General features: G+C 46.0%; 1 protein-coding gene across 1 annotated transcript in view; it reads right to left on the bottom strand.

Annotated features, from left to right (window-relative positions):
* The window catches only part of PGGHG (protein-glucosylgalactosylhydroxylysine glucosidase), a 436976-nt gene that overhangs the window by 122033 nt on the left and 299028 nt on the right, over positions 1-15915 (bottom strand). The gene's annotated exons all lie outside the window — the stretch shown is intronic.

Below are 15915 nucleotides of genomic sequence, written 5' to 3'. Positions count from 1 at the left end.
GCAAGGGTTAACAGCCAAACAAGACTGTATCTTTATTGCCCTGACTCTGCCGTTTACAGAAACACCCAATATGTGGCCGTAAACTACTGTACGGCCACACAGCGGGGCGTAGAGTGAAAGGTGCGACATTTGGTTTTTGGAAGGCTGATTTTTATGGACTGGTTTATTTACACCATGTCCCATTTGAAGCCCCCTGATGCACCCCTAGAGCAGAAACTCCCTAAAAGTGACCCCATCTAAGAAACTACACCCCTCAAGGTATTCAAAACTGATTTTACATATGTCGTTAACCCTTTAGGTGTTGCACAAGAGTTATTGGCAAATGGGGATGAAATTTGAAAATTTAATTTTTTTGCCTTATTTTCCATTTTAACCCATTTTTCCACTAACAAAGCAAGGGTTAACAGTCAAACAAGACTGTATCTTTATTGCCCTGACTCTGCCGTTTACAGAAACACCCAATATGTGGCCGTAAACTACTGTACGGCCACACAGCGGGGCGTAGAGTGAAAGGTGCGCCGTTTGGTTTTTGGAGGGCTGATTTTTATGGACCGGTTTATTTACACCGTGTCCTGTTTCAACCCCCCTGATGCACCCCTGGAGTAGAAACTCCCTAAAAGTGACCCCATTTTGGAAACTACGGGATAAGGTGGCATTTTTTGGAGGACTATTTTTAGGGTACATATGATTTCTGGTTGCTCTATATTACATTTTTGTGAGGCAAGGTTACCAAAAATTGAAATTCTGAAATGTCATCTCCATTTGCCATTAACTGTTGAGGAACACCTAAAGGGTTAATAAAGTTTGTATAATCAGTTTTGAATACCTTGAGGGGTGTAGTTTCTTAGATGGGGTCACTTTTAGGGAGTATTTACTCTAGGGGGCCATCAGGGGGGCTTCAAAAGGGACATGGTGTCAATAAAAAAGGCCATCAAAATCGGCCTTCCAGAAACCATGTCGGTCCTTTCCTTTTGCGGCCTCCCTTTTACTGATACAGCAGTTTACGACCACAAATGTGGCATTTCTGTAAACTGCAGTATCAGGGTAATAAATATAAACTTTTGTTTGGTTGTTAACCCTTGTTTTGTTACCGGAAAAAAACGGATTGAAATGGAAAAGTGCCAAAAATTGCGTTTTTGGCACCGTTTTTATTATGTTTCTTAACCGTGTTAATCTGGGGGGTTAGGTCAAGGGATATTTTTATAGAGGAGATTCTTACGGACGCGGCGATACCTAATAAGTCTACTTTTTTTTACAATTATTTAGGTTTTTGACTATATTATCCTTTTTGATACAAAAATTAATTTTTTGTATCTCTAAAGTCTAGGTGTCATTTTTTTATTTATTTTTTATCCGATTATCTTATGTGGGGGCTCATTTTTTGCTGGACGAGCGGACGGTTTTATTGGCACTATTTTGGGGGCTATATGACTTTTATCGCTTGCTATTAAATTTTTTGTTATGTTTGGTGACAAAAAAAAATCGTTTTTTGCACCTTTTTTATTTTTTTGACCGTGTTAATCTGGGGGGTTGGATCATGGGGTATTTTTATAGAGGAGATTCTTGTGGACGCGGCGATACCTAATAAGTCTACTTTTTTTACATTTATTTAGGTTTTAGACTATATTATCCTTATTGATACCAAAAAAATAATTTTGTATCTCTAAAGTCTAGGTGTCATTTTTTTATATTTTTTTATCCGATTATCTTATGTGGGGGCTCATTTTTTGCAGGACGAGCGGACGGTTTTATTGGCACTATTTTGGGGGCTATATGTCTTTATGATCGCTTGCTATTAAACTTTTTGTTATGTAAGGTGACAAAAAAAAATCTTTTTTTGCACTTTTTTTTTTTTTTTTTTTCCTTGACCGTGTTAATCTGGGGGGTTAGGTCATGGGGTATTTTTATAGAGGAGATTATTACCGACGCGGCAATACCTAATATGTCTACTTTTAATAAATTATTTTAGTTTTTTTGGGTGTCTCAAGTCTGAGAACCAGTTTTTTTATCCGATGTCAGTGCTAAATTGGGATATAAATTTAGTACTCCATGGAAGTGTGATACTCCCTGAAGCAACCAATAATGCAGAGGCTCGGATGATCGGGGCACGTGTCACATTGAGTTGTGGTGTCCTTCCGTATCCCCTTCCTGTGACACACTCTGCACCTTTTTTGGGTTCGTCCCTTCTTTCCAGTATGGGGGACCACACCTGGAAAGTGTTGGCCAGGGACGATCCGGGCACCTACAGTTCCCGAGGTACTCCGGCCTGCTCTTTCCCGGTCCGAAAAGATCAGAGCCATGAGGACTGCCTCATAGAACTGGAGGAATGTCCCTGTGCTGCCAGCGCTTCGGGATAGTACAAAAGAGTTGTACATGGCAACCTGCACCAAGTAGACCGCAACTTTTTTGTACCATGCCCGTGTTTTGCGCATGGCCTTTATATGGCTTGAGGACTTGATACGAGAGATCAACTCCTCCCATATACCGATTGTAGGCGACGATACAATTGGGCTTGAGGACCGTTGCCGCGGTACCTCGCACAGGGACAGGGGTGATGCCGTTACCATGAATTGTGGACAGCATAAGGACATCCCTCTTGTCCTTATACCTGACCAGCAACAGGTTTCCAGTGGTAAGGGCACGGGTCTCACCCCTGGGGATAGGTACCTGGAGGGGGAGGGCAGGGAGGCCGCGTTGATTTTTCCGCACGGTCCCAGAAGCGAACGTGGATCTGGCGGCAAGGGACTGGAACAAGGGGATACTGGTATAAAAGTTATCCACGTACAGGTGGTAACCCTTATCCAGCAGTGGGTACATAAGGTCCCACACAAGTTTCCCGGTAACACCCAGAGTGGGGGGACATTCTGGGGGTTGAATCCGGGAATCTCGCCCCTCGTATATACGAAATTTGTAAGTGTACCCTGAGGTACTCTCACAAATTTTGTATAGCTTCACGCCATACCTCGCCCGCTTGGAGGGCACATACTGGCGGAAAATGAGTCTCCCCTTGAACGCAATGAGAGACTCATCAACCGCGACCTCCCTTCCAGGTACATAGGCCTCCATGAATTTGGCCCCAAAGTGATCGATGACCGGCCGTATCTTATACAGACGGCCATGGGCAGGATCACCTCGGGGGGGACATGCTGCATTATCGGAATAATGCAGACATTTCCGGATGGCCTCAAACCGGGAGCGTGTCATGGCCGTACTGTAAAGTGGGGTCTGGTATAGGACGTCCCCACTCCAGTACAGCCTGACACTGGGTTTCTTGACCAGGCCCATATGCAGCACGAGGCCCCAAAATGTCCTCATTTCGGCTGCACTGACCGGCGTCCAGCCACCGGGCCTGGCTAAAAAGGAGCCCGGGTGTTGATCGACGAACTGTTGGGCGTACAGATTCGTCTGCTCCACCATCAGATTTACCAGTGGGTCACTGAAAAAATGATGAAAAAAGTCATATTCAGTGTAGCCCACTGTGGAAATCTGGATTCCTGATTGGCCTACAAAATCAGGAATCATGGGCTCGTATCGCTCTGGGCTACACCAGACAAGTTCACCGGCAGGGTGCTCCGGTGGATTTAACTGGTGGGCCGGGAAACCAGTACGAGCCCCAGAGCTGCTCGTACTAGGCTGGGCCACAGGGTCCCTAACATGGCGGTCCCCTTGCTCCGCCTGGCGGCGTCTCAGCCGCCTTGGGGGCTCATCATCATCGCTGGATGATGAGGAGGATGCGGATGACAACAGGAAAGTGGGGTCATCCTCGTCCTCACTGGGACTCTCGGAGTCGGAGGCAAGCTGGGCGTATGCCTCCTCGGCCGAGAACGTCCGGCGGGCCATAGGGGAGTGTGTGTCTGCGTGTATATGTGCGTGTGTGTAACTCTTTATTTTGTGTGCGTGTGTGTGGGGGCACGGGTGTTCACAAACTCACCCTAAAACTAACAGAAAAAAAAAGAACTAAAAAAAGGGCAAAAAATGTGAAAAAAATTCAAAACCGCTGATCAACCGTCCGAAGTTGATCAGCGGTGGGGTGTGCGATGCGCTAACAGTGGCCGGACACTAAGTGCCGGCCACAGTCAGCGTACACCAAAAAAAAAAAAATGCACCCTAAAAAAGGTGGGGGGGGGGGGGAAGTGGCAGCACCCCTGGGGGGTCTAGGGTCACACAATGATTTGAGCAGGCACCGGGTTCCGATCACCGCCCGCCGAGCGGCGGTGATCGGAACCATTCATGACGTACCGGTACGTCATGTGTCCTTAAGAGGTTAAAGGACCAATAACACTTTTCCCACTCTGCATTCCAGTGGTCATAACTTTTTTATTCTTTCTTCCATTTTGCTATATGAGACCTTGAATTTTGCAGGACGAGTTGTATTTTTTTTTTTTTAGCAACTATTGTACACCTAATTTATTAAAAACTTTTATTATTTTATTTTTAGGGGAAAGATAAAAATAAAACTACTCAGCAGAAGATATTAGGAGTAGTGATGGCCTTGAGGTTGGCCCGGTGGTCAGTTCGCGTTCTTTTGCATTGAGCCGAACTTTGACCCATGACACATCCATCAGGTGGGACAGGACAGCCAATTGAGATGTTTCAGCACATGGACACACCCCCACCCTATAACAGAACCCAATATGGCAGCCATTTAACATTCTGTATTTTGTCAGTGTAGGGAGAGGTTGCTTTGTGGAGCAGGGACAGGCTGTTAGGAACACCTAATGCTATCTAATAGGGCCACCAAAGTCCTTTTAAGGACTGGTATAGGTGTGCTATCGATATGTGTGATATACAGAGGGGTGTGATATACAGGGAGTGCAGAATTATTAGGCAAGTTGTATTTTTGAGGATTAATTTTATTATTGAACAACAACCATGTTCTCAATGAACCCAAAAAACTCATTAATATCAAAGCTGAGTATTTTTGGAAGTAGTTTTTAGTTTGTTTTTAGTTTTAGCTATTTTAGGGGGATATCTGTGTGTGCAGGTGACTATTACTGTGCATAATTATTAGGCAACTTAACAAAAAACAAATATATACCCATTTCAATTATTTATTTTTACCAGTGAAACCAATATAACATCTCAACATTCACAAATATACATTTCTGACATTCAAAAACAAAACAAAAACAAATCAGTGACCAATATAGCCACCTTTCTTTGCAAGGACACTCAAAAGCCTGCCATCCATGGATTCTGTCAGTGTTTTGATCTGTTCACCATCAACATTGCGTGCAGCAGCAACCACAGCCTCCTAGACACTGTTCAGAGAGGTGTACTGTTTTCCCTCCTTGTAAATCTCACATTTGATGATGGACCACAGGTTCTCAATGGGGTTCAGATCAGGTGAACAAGGAGGCCATGTCATTAGATTTTCTTCTTTTATACCCTTTCTTGCCAGCTACGCTGTGGAGTACTTGGACGCGTGTGATGGAGCATTGTCCTGCATGAAAATCATGTTTTTCTTGAAGGATGCAGACTTCTTCCTGTACCACTGCTTGAAGAAGGTGTCTTCCAGAAACTGGCAGTAGGACTGGGAGTTGAGCTTGACTCCATCCTCAACCCCACAAGCTCATCTTTGATGATACCAGCCCAAACCAGTACTCCACCTTGCTGGCGTCTGAGTCGGACTGGAGCTCTCTGCCCTTTACCAATCCAGCCACGGGCCCATCCATCTGGCCCATCAAGATCACTCTCATTTCATCAGTCCATAAAACCTTAGAAAAATCAGTCTTGAGATATTTCTTGGCCCAGTCTTGACGTTTCAGCTTGTGTGTCTTGTTCAGTGGTGGTCGTCTTTCTTACCTTGGCCATGTCTCTGAGTATTGCACACCTTGTGCTTTTGGGCACTCCAGTGATGTTGCAGCTCTGAAATATGGCCAAACTGGTGGCAAGTAGCATCTTAGCAGCTGCACGCTTGACTTTTCTCAGTTCATAGGCAGTTATTTTGCGCCTTGGTTTTTCCACACGCTTCTTGCGACCCTGTTGACTATTTTGAATGAAACGCTTGATTGTTCGATGATCACGCTTCAGAAGCTTTGCAATTTTAAGAGTGCTGCATCCCTCTGCAAGATATCTCACTATTTTTGACTTTTCTGAGCCTGTCAAGTCCTTCTTTTGACTCATTTTGCCAAAGGAAAGGAAGTTGCCTAATAATTATGCACACCTAATATAGGGTGTTGATGTCATTAGACCACACCCCTTCTCATTACAGAGATGCACATCACCTAATATGCTTAATTGGTAGTAGGCTTTCGAGCCTATACAGCTTGGAGTAAGACAACATGCATAAAGAGGATGATGTGGTCAAAATACTCATTTGCCTAATAATTCTGCACGCAGTGTACTTGTAATATACTTTCTAACATAGAAAGTATATTATAGTGTATTTGTACTGTGCAGCAGTTGTGTGCGGTTCTCCTGCGATACCCCAACTATATAAAGGAACAAAAGCTATTGGAACAACTAATTGCAACGGGTGTGATATACCTGTAGACCCCCCAAAAAACTGATTGAGGCAGGGGTGTGATATACCTATAATATACTTTCTATATAGTGCATTTGAACTGTGCAGCGTGCGGTTCTGTTGTGATACCGCAGCTATATAGAGGTTCAAACGGTTTTGGAACAACTAATTGCAATGGGTGTGATATACCTGTAGACCCCCAAAAAAACTGATTGAGGCAGGGGTGTTATATACCTATAATATACTTTCGATATAGTGCATTTGAACTGTACAGCAGTTGTGTGCAGTTCTGCTGCGATACTGCAGCTATATAGAGGGACAAACGCTATTGAAACAACTAATTGCAACGGGTGTGATATACCTGTAAAACCTCCAAAAAAACTGATTGAGGGGTGTGTTATACCTGCTTCCACAAAAGACTGATTAAGGGGTTAGATATACCTGCTTCCACAAAATATTGATTGAGGCCTGCAATATACCTGCTTCCACAAATACTGCTCTTCTCTAGGGACTTAGACAAAGGGTCATTTTGAAAATGACAGGCAGAGGAAGAGGCAGGCTGTTCCGCAGGGGTGGTAGGGGTCAGGCAGGTGCACCAAGCCGTAGCCTAAGAGGTAAGTTGGAGAAGGTGTGTGTGATTACTTCAAAGGACGCACCAGAGTTGATCGAGTGGCTCACTCACCCTTCCGCTTAGACCCCCGGTACAAATACAAAATGGCAGACAGGTTACCAGCATTACAGAGGGCTGGCAGAATGCAGCATTTCCAGGCCTTGCTGCAAGAGATGCTGCATTCTGTTGTTGCAGGCGCTGGCAGAGGAATTTCCACCCACAGCGAAACAGGTGAGGGTACCAATCCTACCGCGCCTGCAAGAAGAGGGCGGTTTGAAGATGTGTTGGTCACTACGGATATGAGATCATTCTTGCAACCAACCCATCGACAGCCGCCCTCCGGATCCAGCTTCTCGGAGGAATTCAACACCTGTGACGACCACGTGCAATTGAATTTACTCATGCCAGCTCACACATATCCGCCACCATCCAGAACAAAGAATGGTCCTTGTCTGATGTATATACAGCGGCATAAAAGGCTTTTTCTGTCAGGTTAATGCCTAATTTTTGGGGCCTCTTCTTCAGTGGCCTAGAGTGCAATTGTTATCAAGTGACCGCCTAATGTACCTCCAGCCACAGAATCCCAAGTGCTTTTGTGTCAGGTGAATGCCTAATTTTTGGGGCCTCTACTCCAGTGGCCTACAGTAAAATTTATATCCAGTGAACACCTAATGTACCTCAAGCTACATCAGCCAAAGTTCTTTTGTCCAGTGAATGCCAAATTTTTGGGGCCAGTACTCCAGTGGCCTACAGTAACATTTTTATCCAGTGAATGCCTAATATATCTCCAGCCACATCAGCCAAAGTTCTTTTCTGTCCGGTGAATGCCAAATTTTTTGGGGCTGTACTGGTCTACAGTAACATTTTTATCCAGTGAACGCCTAATGTACCTCCAGCCACATCAGCCAAAATTCTTTTGTCTGGTGAATGCCAAATATTTTGTGGCCTATGCTCCCGTGGCCTAAAATAACATTTCTCTAAGCTCCAGCAGGGCACATTTTTGAGAGTTTCCCTTTAAGACGCATAAAAATGGCCCCTGATTAAAATACATATTTTTTGTGGCAATTTTTGGCAACGATTCCCCCATGGCATATCACCCCCTAGTGCTCCACACAAGTGACTTTTAACCCTTGTGGTTCAGCAATCACTTCAGCAAAGCATACTCCAAGAGGATGCAGCATGGTGGTTCCCCTGCAGTGGAGTCCAGTTCATTGTATAGGGTTTAACCCGAAGATTAAGAGGGCCACTTAGAAAATATCCTTAGTAGAATCCCCAAGCCAAATCTGTTCACCTTACACTGCCGATCCACATCCATTTTGTTACAGTTTACTGCATGGGTCCCATGACTGCCCCATCAACCTGTTTCCAGAAACCCCTCCACCACATGAATGTATCTGCCTGCTGTCTCTGCCTGAGACTCGGCCTGTGTCAGATTATGTCAAGATGAACCTGGAAAGAGGTGCAATCCAGAACTCGATTCCTCTTTGATAAGAAAAAGAATGCTTCCCTGGTCTAAATAAGATCATGGTAAGGAACAAGCACCCTCTGTGTCACGACTGTGACTGATCCAGACAGGTCTGGGAGGAGAAGGTCGCAGCGACTTGCTACTCGCGATAGCTTGTGAGTTTGCTTCGTGGTTCAGGGTATGTCATCTGGGTTTTGCCTTGTGAACCTTTTTGTCCTGACTGGGAGTTTGTAGGCATCCTTCTCAGGTGAGTCCTGTCTGCCACTCCCAGCTACTATATTAGTTTCACTTTCACTTGCAGTCATTGCCAGATATAGTCCTTACTTCCAGTGCTACTCTGACCTTGGAAGGAGATCGTTTGATGGTGTTGCTGTGGAGCTCTTGTCCGGCATGGACTGTCGTGTTTGGGATCGCCTTCTCTGCTCGTGACTGGATAAGTCTATCTCTGCTGTTGTTTGTTTGTTGCTGTCTTCCCCTGTTGTTTTCCTAGATGTGAGTGATGGTGACTAGCGCTCCCATCGGCCTTTCCCCAGTCCAGTCTTGTTAGGGCGACTGAGGGTTTAGGCATCCTGCTCGCCGCACGGGTTCACACCCCGTCTAGGGTATCAGGGCAGACAGGTGCCAGCTTAGGGTTAGTCAGGGGTGGCCATTCTATTTCCCATCCGTAGATAAGGGTCCCCCTTCCCCTCCGTCTGGTGCGACACGACTGCTGCTGGGATAGCGGTCGTGACAGTATATCTGGCCTTTTTAAAAAAAAAAAAAAAAAGTGACATTTCTTTTTTTTTTTTTTTTTGTTGCTTGCTGTTTTGCTTTGTATTTTGTCTGTTCCACTATGGATCCGGTTTCGGTTTTGGCGAAACAATTACAGGGGTTATCCCTTGAAGTGGCAGGATTAAAAGCAACAGTGCTACAGCAGCAATCCTTGGGTTCCACCGTTGCTACGGGAAAGTGGCTTTACCTGATAGGTTCTCTGGAGGGAGAGACCAATTTGTAACCTTCAGAGAAGCTTGCAAATTGTTCTTCAGGTTACACCCTAGATCCTCCGGCGGTGAGGAACAACGGGTGGGCATTGTAATTTCTCTCCTGCAAGGAGATCCGCAGGCTTGGGCTTTCTCCCTACCATCAGACTCTCCGGCCTTACGATCAGTGGAGGAGTTTTTTGAAGCCCTGGGTCTCGTATATGATGACCCGGACAGGGTCTCACTGGCTGAGTCTAAGCTACGTAGACTTCAGCAATAGAACCGGTCTGCTGAACTATATTGTTCCGAATTCCGTAGGTGGGCTACTGATACGTTATGGAACGACTCGGCCCTTAGGAGTCAGTTCTGCCAGGGGTTGTCTGAAAAATTAAAAGACGCGCTGGCAGTATACGAGGTCCCTGGGTCTCTTGAGGCTGCTATGTCTCTGTCCATAAGAATCGACAGACGACTCAGGGAGAGACTATTAAATTTTACGGAGGCCTCTATAGGGCAGGGATCGGTCTGTTATGGTCCAGTCGAACCAATGCAAATAGGGGGCGCCACTAGACGGGTGAATCCTCCTAAGTTCCGCCGTAGGTCAGAGGTTTGTTTTCGTTGTGGGGGGAGGGGTCATTTTGTAAAAGTTTGTCCCTCAGAACCCAAAAGACCACAAACAAAGGAGCCGCCGGAAAACTAGAGTCCCCAGATTGTGCGGAGGAGAACAGTCTGGGCGTATTCGTTTCCTCCATACGCATGTCTCAGTTTTTGTTGTCCGCTACCATTGAGGCGGGCAATAAAACTGAGATCTGTTCCGTCTTTTTGGACAGTGGGGCGGGGGTCAACTTGGTGGATTCACGGTTTGCTCAGGCTCTGGGTTTTACTCCGGAACCGGTATGCAGAACTATTCCTGTGTTTGCCATCGACTCCTCCCCTCTTACTCAGAGAGAGTTAACTCAGATCATCCATAATATCCATCTGCAGGTAGGGGACCTCCATAAAGAGCATATCTCTTGTTATGTCCTGGACGGTCTTCCGGCTCCTATGGTATTGGGGCTTCCCTGGCTGGTGACTCACAATCCAGTGGTGAATTGGCAGGCCGGGGAGATTGTGGAGTGGAGTGAACATTGTAAGGACAACTGCTTGAGTAGTAGGTGCTCTACACTCTCTGTAACATCTTTACCTGCCTTTCTGTCATATTTTATGGATGTGTTCTCTGAGAAGGGTTGTCAGGGGTTACCACCTCATCGTCCATATGATTGCCCGATTAATCTATTACCTGGGGCAAAACTACCTAAAACCCGGTTATACAATCTTTCCGGCCCGGAGAGGAAGGCTATGAAAGATTATATTTCGGAGAGTTTGGGTAAGGGACACATCAGACCCTCTTCTTCACCTGTGGCTGCAGGGTTCTTTTTCGTTAAAAAGAAAGATGGGGGCCTACGTCCTTGCCTGGATTTCCGGGAATTAAACTGGATAACTATCCGAGATCCCTATCCTCTTCCTCTCATTCCCGACCTCTTTAATCAGGTTGCTGGTGCTAAATGGTTCTCCAAAATGGATCTCAGAGGAGCCTATAACCTGGTTCGCATCAAAGAGGGGGATAAGTGGAAGACGGCTTTTAATACTCCGGAAGGGCATTATGAAAATCTGGTCATGCCATTTGGTCTTACTAATGCGCCTGCGGTATTCCAACATTTTGTCAACGATATTTTTAGTCACCTTATCGGGAGATTTGTTGTGATATATCTTGATGACATCCTGGTCTATTCCCCGGATCTGGATACACATAAGATCCATGTGAGACAAGTGCTGCAGATATTAAGGGCCAACAAATTGTTTGCTAAGTTAGAAAAATGTGTGTTCGCCGTAAAAGAACTGCCATTTCTGGGGTATGTGTTGTCAGATTCAGGTTTCCGCATGGATCCAGAGAAAGTCCGGGCGATTATAGACTGGGATCTGCCTGAGAACCTGAAGGCATTGCAACGCTTCCTGGGGTTTGCCAATTTTTATAGAAAGTTTATAAAGAACTATTCCTTGGTGGTGAAACCACTGACGGACATGACCCGAAAGGGATCCGATTTTTCCAAATGGTCACATGCAGCCAAAACTGCCTTTGCATCTCTGAAGGAGAGATTCACCTCGGCCCCTATTCTCCTACAGCCAGATGTCTCGCTTCCTTTTATTGTAGAGGTTGACGCATCAGAGATAGGGGTGGGAGCGGTACTATCTCAGGGCCCGTCCCCTGGTGAATGGCGTCCGTGTGCTTTCTTTTAGAAGAAATTGTCTACTGCAGAAAGGAACTATGATATTGGCAACAGGGAACTTTTGGCTATTAAGTTGGCTTTTGAGGAGTGGCGTCTTTTTTTGGAGGGGGCGGTTCATCCCGTCACGGTGATTACTGATCACAAAAACGTATTATATCTGGAGTCTGCTAAACGTCTCACCCCTAGACAGGCTCGGTGGTCGTTATTTTTTACTAGGTTTAATTTTGTAATAACCTATCGCCCGGGGGCAAAAAATACTAAGGCGGATGCATTGTCTCGAAGTTTTCCTGGAGGGGGTGATGTTGAGGTACCAGAGCCCATTTTGCAAAAGGGGGTGGTAGTCTCTGCATTACACTCAGGTTTGGAGGGGAGGGTGTTGGAAGCTCAGGGGGACGCCCCGGCCTCCTGCCCCTCGGGTAAACTGTTTGTGCCAGAAAATTTACGACTGGAGATACTAAAAGAACACCATAACTCCACACTGGCAGGACACCCAGGTAGTAGGGCAACCTCTGAGTTAGTGTCTCGTCGGTTCTGGTGGCCTAAATGGCGCCAGGAGGTGTTGAATTTTGTGTCTGCATGTGCTACCTGTGCTCGTTCTAAGGTAGATCATACTCGTCCGGCAGGGCGTCTTTTACCTCTGACCATCCCCAACAGGCCTTGGACGCACCTGTCAATGGATTTCACTACGGATCTACCAGTATCAGCTGGGAAGACTGCTATTCTTGTAGTTGTTGACAGATTCAGTAAAATGGTGCACTTTATTGCTCTTGCCGCATTGCCTAATGCTAACACACTGGCTCAGGTTTTTAGTGACCACATCGTGAAGCTTCACGGGGTCCCTTCCGATATTGTTTCGGATCGTGGTACCCAATTCGTTTCTAAATTTTGGAAAGCTTTTTGTTCTCGTTTAGGGGTTCATCTGTCGTTTTCTTCATCTTTCCATCCACAGTCCAACGGTCAGACTGAACGCACCAATCAAAACCTAGAGACATATTTGAGATGCTTTGTTTCCGAAAATCAGGAGGAATGGTCATCTTATTTACCGTTAGCCGAGTTTGCCATTAATAATCGTCGTCAAGAATCCACCGATAAGTCACCATTTTTTGGTGCGTATGGTTTCCATCCTCAGTTTTGTACGTTTAGTGAGGGGGGGCCGTCTGGGATTCCCGAGGAGGAACGATTTGCGTCTTCACTTTCTTCAGTGTGGCAGAGTGTGCAAGAAAGTTTGAAGAGAATTGGTGGTAGATACAAACGTGCGGCTGATAGGAAGCGCTCTGAAGGTCCGGACCTTGGGTTGAATGACTTGGTGTGGTTGTCTACCAGAAATATCAAGTTGAAGGTTCCCTCGTGGAAATTAGGTCTGAGATTTATTGGTCCTTATAGGGTAATTAAGATCATTAACCCGGTGGCTTTTCGTCTGGAGCTACCTCAGACTCTAAGGATCCATAATGTCTTCCACAGATCTCTGCTTAAGAGATATGTAGAACCTCCTGAACCATTGCCACTACCGCCTCCACCGGTGGTTGTTGATGGCAGTCTTGAGTTTCAGGTAGAAAAGATTGTTGATTCACGATATGTTCGCCGCTCTCTTCAGTACCTGGTGCACTGGAAAGGTTATGGTTCCGAAGAGAGAATGTGGGTTCCAGCATCAGAGATAAAAGCGGACAGACTCATTCGGGCTTTTCATAGCTCCCATCCGGAGAGGCCTGCTCTTGAGGGTCCAGGGGCCCCTCGTAGAAAGGGGGGTACTGTCACGACTGTGACTGATCCAGACAGGTCTGGGAGGAGAAGGTCGCAGCGACTTGCTACTCGCGATAGCTTGTGAGTTTGCTCCGTGGTTCAGGGTATGTCATCTGGGTTTTGCCTTGTGAACCTTTTTGTCCTGACTGGGAGTTTGTAGGCATCCTTCTCAGGTGAGTCCTGTCTGCCACTCCCAGCTACTATATTAGTTTCACTTTCACTTGCAGTCATTGCCAGATATAGTCCTTACTTCCAGTGCTACTCTGACCTTGGAAGGAGATCGTTTGATGGTGTTGCTGTGGAGCTCTTGTCCGGCGTGGACTGTCGTGTTTGGGATCGCCTTCTCTGCTCGTGACTGGATAAGTCTATCTCTGCTGTTGTTTGTTTGTTGCCGTCTTCCCCTGTTGTTTTCCTAGACGTGAGTGATGGTGACTAGCGCTCCCATCGGCCTTTCCCCAGTCCAGTCTTGTTAGGGCGACTGAGGGTTTAGGCATCCTGCTCGCCGCACGGGTTCACACCCCGTCTAGGGTATCAGGGCAGACAGGTGCCAGCTTAGGGTTAGTCAGGGGTGGCCATTCTATTTCCCATCCGTAGATAAGGGTCCCCCTTCCCCTCCGTCTGGTGCGACACGACTGCTGCTGGGATAGCGGTCGTGACACTCTGCTCCTAATCCCTGAGCTTTTTGACAGACTCCATACAGCCAGTAGTGTTAATGAAGTTGGATCTCTGAGGGGCTTACAACTTAGTCTGTATACGAAAAGGCGATGAGTGGAAGACAGATTTTTATACTGATGGAAGCCATTATGAGCATCTGTCTATGCCCTTTAGTATGTTCAACACTAACGCTGTCTTTCAAGAATTTTCTAACATCTTCTGATTGATGTGTCTTGGTCTACCTGTACAATTTTCTCTCCAGATCTGACTTCCCGTCCGATTCTGGGCTATAATATCTAACTGTGTTGTTAAGATGCACCCCGAAAAGTTGACCACAGGACTACCAGCCAACCAATGGTCCTTGGGCTTTCCAATTATTACAGGCAATTTATCACTTCTCCACTCAGCAGTTAACTGCAAACGGGTGAACGCTAAGGAATGGTGATCTGAGGCGGAATCGGCATTCCAGACCCTCAAGCAGGCCTCCTTCTCAGTCTCAATTTTGCATTGTCCCGATGCCTCTAAGCAGTTGTTCTTTGAGCTTAGAGGTGGATGTGTCCTCTGTGAGAGCCAGAGCTGTCCTCGCCCAAAAAGGTTCCTCCAGTAAGACAGTAAGATGGTTACTACAAAAACCATCCCAGTGAGTCCTTCTCCCCTGCAGAATGCAATTATTCCATTGAGGACAGAGAACAGCTTGCAATCAAGTTGGCTCTTAAAGAATGGAGACATCCCTGGAGAGTTCCCACCATACTTTTTAATCTATATGGACCAAAAGCATTTGACATATCTGTAATTAGCTCAAATTTTTAATCCTAGTCAAGCACAGTAGTCATTATTCTTTACTTAATTTTACTTTGTTCTGCATTTTCGGCCGGCAGAAAAGAATATCAAGGCGGATGCCTTTTTGCATTCATTTGAGTCGACTGACCATGTAGAGCAGGCATCCTCAAACTGTGGCCCTCCAGCTGTTGCAAAATTACAACTCCCACAATGCCCTGCTGTAGGCTGATACCTGTAGGCTGTTAGGGCATGCTGGGAGTTGTAGTTTTGCAACAGCTGGAGGGCTGCAGTTTGAGGATGCCTGATGTAGAGGAACTTTAGCATATTTTCAACCCCACTCGCATTATCTTTGTCGCTCCAATTCTGCTCAAGGGCATACCAACTGCCAAAACATGTGGCCAAGGGGAGCTGGGATTTAGCTTAGGCTCATTGCTTCAGAATCGTTAGTCATCCAGGTCTCCACAAGGCTGCTAGCCTGACTACTTGACATTACTGGAGGCCTACAATTTAAAAAGGATGTCCAGGATTATGTAGTCGCTTGTTCCATTTGTGCCCAGAACAAGACTCCAAAACAAAAACCTATAGACTCTTACTATCTTTGCCAGTACCTGATGTCCAATGGCAACACCTGGCTATGGATTACCTCACTCATCAACTGTCTTCAACAGGATGCATTGTAATCTGGGTGGTGATTGACAAATTTCCTAAGATGGCCCTAAGGTTAATATAACAAACCGCTGGAAAGAGAGGGCTCCTTCATGAGTAGTCTCCTGCAGGGTATGATTTAGGCCTTTCTTCCAGGAATGGGATAATGGAGGGCAAGTGAAGGATCTTCCCACATAGTATGGGCATTTCCTGGCTTACACTACCCTGGTTCTGAATGTAGTTTGCCGGTGCTGTCTGAGAATGTGGGAAATTGGGACTCTGTCAAGTAAACTCCTCGACAAATGTGTTCTGTTGAACCATTTCCAGAAACT

This window comes from Bufo bufo, chromosome 10 (assembly GCF_905171765.1).
Source record: "Bufo bufo chromosome 10, aBufBuf1.1, whole genome shotgun sequence".
Lineage (NCBI taxonomy): Eukaryota > Metazoa > Chordata > Amphibia > Anura > Bufonidae > Bufo > Bufo bufo.
Note: the sequence above shows the minus strand (reverse complement) of the source record. Positions and strands in the feature narration are given on the sequence as shown.